We start from the raw sequence: 5,655 nt of genomic DNA, 5'->3' as shown, positions 1-5,655 counted from the left end.
GGCTCTCTCAATAAGAAGAAGACAATTGAAGAGGCAATAGACATCATAGAAACCGTGGCCAACAATGAATACTTCTATGCCTCTGATAGAAACTCAAGAAAAGGAGTGATGGAGTTGAGTCATATGGATGCATTGCTAGCTCAAAAGAAGTTGATTACCAAACAATTGGCTGACCTCACCAAGCAGATGGAGAGGAACCAAGTTACAGCAGTCAATACTCAACCACCAGCTCAAGAAGAGGTGAATGCAGAGGAAGGAGGTGATGGGTAGCAAGCCAATTATATTGGAAACTCATCAAGACAACCATACGATCCACACTCCAAAACCTACAATCCTGGTTGGAAGAACCACCCAAACTTTGGGTGGGGAAACCAGCAAAACCAGGACCAAGATCATAGACCTCAGAACTCCAACCATTACAACGATTCCACTTACTAACACTCCAACCAAAGACCATCTCAAGCCCCACACAACAACTCCTTCCAGCCTCCATATCAAGCACAAAATGGCCATCCCCAACCTCCAAATTCCAACCTACCATCCTCATCTGAGGATAGATTATCCTGGATTGAGGCCTTGCTTGGAGACCTTTGTAAGGAATTTCAAGACAACAGAGCATTCAAAGAGGAAGTAAGGTCTAACATGAAGAACCATGGAGATGCCATCAAGAAGCTTGAATCCCAAGTAGGATTTCTTTCTCAACAGATCCCTAAATCCACTGACAGTTTTCCAAGTGACACTGAGAAGAATCCAAGAGGAGAAACAAAGAATGTGAGATGGGAATAATGCAAGGCAATCACTCTAAAAAATGAAGAAACCTTGGAGAAAGAAATTAGCAGGCCAACAGAGCACAACCAAGGGGTTCTAAAGGAGAAGTTCGAAGAGATAGAACAAGGCATTAGCCCTGCACAAGAGAAGGATCCAATGGAGAAGGAAACCTTGAAGCCATATGTGCCAAAAGCACCATTCCCTCAAAGACTCAGGAGTGGTGAGAAAGAAAAGATGTATTCTAGGTTCCTGGACACATTTAAGTCTCTTCATATCAACATTCCTTTCATTGAATCCCTCAAAGAGAGGCCTTCATATATCAAATGCATGAAGGAGTTGCTAACCAAGAAGAGTACCTTAAAAGGTGGGCAAATAGTAGTAATGATTAATGAGAGCAATGCCCTTATCCAGAAGGATTTGCCCACAAAGAAGAAAGATCTAGGGAGTTTTCACATCCCTTGTACTATAGGGGATACAATGATTGACAGAGAGTTTTGTGATCTTGGGGCAAGTATAAATCTAATACCTCTGTCTCTCATAAAGAAGCTGCAACAATGAGTTAAAATCCACAATGTAACTCTTCAACTGGCTGACAAAACCCAGAAACAAGCATTGGGAGTGGTTGAAAATGTGCTGGTTAAGGAAGGAAGTTACTTCCTCCCTACAGACTTTGTTGTTCTTGATATGGAAGAAAGCTATCTTTATCAAATCATTCTAGGAAGACCATTCTTAGCCACAACCAGAGCACTCATAGATGTTAAGCAGGGAGAGTTGATATTGAGAATACATGATGAACAACTCACCTTTCATGTCTTCAAGCCCTCACATGAATCTAAACAAGAGAATAAAGACCTGAAGGATGATCACAAGGAAGCATTCTTGGAGGAAATAAACAGTGAATCACAAGCAAAGCCTCTGAAGACCTCCTTGGTAGAAAAATAAGAAGCTTAAGTGATACAACAATCAAAGAAGTCCAAGGAGGAGCTGGAACCACAAAACTCAAAATGGACAGTCAACAAGGACCCTCCTGACATAAGAATCACTGAAGCACCACTTGAAGGAGAGAAGAGAATTGGGAAAAAGCTACCAAGGGGATGGAGAAACAAGAAGATCCCTACAAAGGATTTCTCTCCATGGGACAGAGTGATATCGATCCACCAACCACTAATACCACCTCATTTTCCTGTGATACCATCTCAATTACCTCAAGTGTACACAATCAACAAAGTCCTCTCATTGGAGCACATAGAAATTCTCAGGGAAGAAAGTGGAGATAGATTCACCATGAGAGGGAAGGACCTGAAAAATTATGATTATCTTCCTCCCTAACAAACAGAGAACTAATGTCAAGCTAGTGACAATAAACGAGCGCTTGTTGGGAGGCAACCCAACCAGAGGTAACTCTCTTTTCTTATCTTTTTCAATAAAAGAGTGAAGTAGATTTTTCTGTATTGCAAGGAGTTAAGTTTGGTCTTGCACACCAAGGTAATTATGTCAAAAGTCAACAATTCACGAGCGAATGTGTGATAATACGTTTGGTGTTCCACCATAAATTTCAATTAACCACATGATGATCCTCAGAAGCATGATTAATTACCAACTCTAAACAATCATAGAAGTCATTTGACTTTGCAATTTTCTTTCAGTTTGTCTTTATTTTAGAAAAATAAAAGCACAAGATGACACTGCATACAACTTATTGCACAAGGAAGTAAGCAAGGAACTAAGTTTGGTGTTCACACACCAGAGTAAGTTTAGAGGCTTACAAGTACACACGAATTCTAACTATTCAAGTTCTTGAGAAGTAAGCAACTTTCATTACTGTTGTAGGAAAAGCAGTAAAACCCTTAGAAGGAATATGCATCATCACCCAGGATGGAAAAAGAAAGACACAATAGCTAAAGGAGGTGGTGACAAGGAAGAATCAAGAAGCTATCAAAAGTTTGTATTGCTCCCTAACTGTTCTTAAGATGGCAATTTGAAAGTGTGCTTGTTTTGGTGTAATCAATGTTCCTTCAATCTTTCAGTCATTTGCATTTGGTTTCCTTTCTTTAGTTTATCTTAGGCTTGCTAGCTTAGATATTTAGGCCACTGCACCAATGCTTAGATTGTATGCTTGGTTCTTAAGTTCAATGAAAGAAATGAAAGAAAATTGTTGTGAAAAACAGGAGTGAAATCCAATGTGCAGAATAAAGCCCTAGTGTTGTGGTGGTATTTGCTAGCTAAGTTGGTTCATCAATAAGGCACAGGGCTAAGACATCTCTTGAATTATGAGCTTGAAGTGCATTCTATGAGACTTAAATGAATTAATAAGATCCTAAAAAGAGAAAAAGAAAATGAAAAAGAAATAAAAGAGCAGAAAATAAAACTAGGCACCAATAGTTTGAACCTTGAGGCATGTGGCTGTGGTATTGATGACTTGCTTCATCTACCCTTTTTTCTTGCATAAAAAGGACCATAAAAGAGTACAATCTCATTATATCATGGCAATTCATGCATTATTTGATGACATTATAGTACATTGCTTTGAAATGAGGTTGCGCTGAAATTCAGGTGAAAAAGACATAAAAAAGGGGAAGAAAACAACAAAACAAGCTGGGCGTGTGAAACTGGCGTGCCACTTGGAGCAAACACCACTAAAATGCATTGTCGTGGCACGCCGGAAGCTGGGCGTGGCACGCCAGTACTAAAGCCCAGAGAGGATCCTCCAAGCATTTACATGGGCGTGGCACGCCAGAAGCTGGGCGTGGCACGCCAGTACAACTTTCCAGAGAGCAACAATGAAGGCCACTAAAGGGGCGTGGCACACCAGGCTGGGCGTGGCACGCCTAACCCACCACTTGAGCCATGGGCATGCCACTTGGTATCGAAGTCGTGGCATGCCAGCTTTAAAAATCACTGGGGCGTGTCACTTGAGGAGTCAGGCATGGCACGCCAAGCTAAGAAGGCTACAAATGAATGGGCGTGCCACTTGAGCAGTATGGCGCGGCATGCTAGTACAAAATTCCAAAAAAGAGGTTAAAGGCTAAAAAGGCTGGGCATGCCACTTGAGATTGAAGGCGTGGCACGCCAAGCTTCTACCCTTACTTGGGCGTGCCACTTAAGCATCTGGGCGTGGCACGCCAAGGTACAAAGAAGGCCAAAGCAAAGGCAAGGCGAGCCACTTGGTGTTGAAGGCATGGCACGCCAGCTCAAGATTCTCACCTGGGCATGCCACTTGAATGCTGGGCGTGGCACGCCAGCTACTGGAACAAAGGCAAATGATGGGCGTGGCATACCAACCCTTGGGCGTGGCACGCTAGTACAATTTTTTAGAGAGAGAGACAAAAGGGCAACCATATGGGTGTGCCACTTGGCGTAGAAGGCGTGCCACTTGGGTCTCAGGCATGGCACGCCATCACCACCAATCAAGCAAAAGAAGACCTGGGCGTGCCACTTGAGTTCTGGGCGTGGCACGCTAAGCAAGGGAGCCAAACACATGATGGGCGTGGCACGCCAGAACCTGGGCGTGCCACGTTAGTTCAACTTTCCAGAGAGATAGATCAAGCACATAGCATGGGCATGGCATGCCAGACCCTGGGCGTGCCACGCTAGTTCAACTTTCCAGAAGTTAAGAAGAAGAGGGAGATGGCCTGGGCGTGCCACTTGGGCTTGAAAGCGTGGCACGCCAGGGATGCTAATGAAGGAGGGCGTGCCACTTGAGAGTTAGGCATGGCATGACAAGCCAGAATCAGAGTAAGGTGTGGCACGCCACTGAAGCGCCAACCACACGCTAGCTGTGAGAACACGTTTATTGAGTTTCTTTTCCCTCCAAAATCTAATTTTCTTTTCACTTTTGTATTTTCTTTATTTTCTAGTGCTAGGAGTAGTATAAATACCTCCTAAAAGTATTGAAAAGGGGGATAAGCAGTTGAGCTATTAGTTGAAGCATAGTTAGATTCACTTTTTCCATCTCTTACTTTTCCTTGAGCTATGAGTAGCTAAATTCCCTCTCATTGAGAGAGGGAGCTCTATTGTACTTGATGGATTAATGATAACGAATTTCTTCTTCTCTTCATCTTCTCTTTGATTTGCTAGAAGGAATTTCGTTCTTTATGCTAGTGTTCAATTGTACCGACCCAACTCCCAGTATGCCATGGTCATACAAAAAGCTAAGTGTTACTAACTTGTCCTTCCTAACTATTATCTATTATTTAATATATGAGCCTGTGCCTTGTTAGAACGTTGCCAATTTTATGAGTAACTTTTTTTTATTATATCGTTGCGGATAACAAGGCAAAATAAACAGGCATACATTGAGAGAAGTAGAAAGGAAGCATAAATAAAGAAAGAAACACAACTGATAATGTACATCATGTACACTATAACAAAACTTTTAGCGTTTACACAAGATCAAGTCAGTTTACATCCTCGTCATCCTACGCAGCTAATATATACATGACACTCCCAGGGCCTGGCCCATACAAAAAGCCGCTAAACTAGAACCCAGGCTAGCCTAACCACTATATAGCTCCTAGCTCTCGAGTGTACTAACACAAGTGAGAGACTAAATATCAGATAATGTCAGACTAGAGTGTCATCAAAAGAATTCCCCTTCCGCAATCAAACTATATCTACATGTGGCCGTTCAGAAAATCACCGTAAGGCTCGTCTATCTCCTCATCCTGCTCTATCTCTATCTCAGGATCCTCCTCCTCCTCATCGTCCGCAGCTACAGTTATACCCTCAGATCCACCAGAAACACTGCTGTCACTATGTACAAAACCATTCACGAGCACAGGTCCGTTCGCGTATATAGGAACTATCCCACCGTCCGGTAGTGCCGGCTCATCAGGCTGTGGAAAGTCGGGGATCGGCTCAGGGGGAAAATCCCAGTCTGGTGGTATC

The sequence above is a fragment of the Arachis ipaensis genome, chromosome B3 (assembly GCF_059453495.1).
Source record: "Arachis ipaensis isolate K30076 ecotype BB chromosome B3, ASM5945349v1, whole genome shotgun sequence".
Taxonomy (NCBI): domain Eukaryota; kingdom Viridiplantae; phylum Streptophyta; class Magnoliopsida; order Fabales; family Fabaceae; genus Arachis; species Arachis ipaensis.
This window is presented reverse-complemented; position numbering follows the sequence as displayed.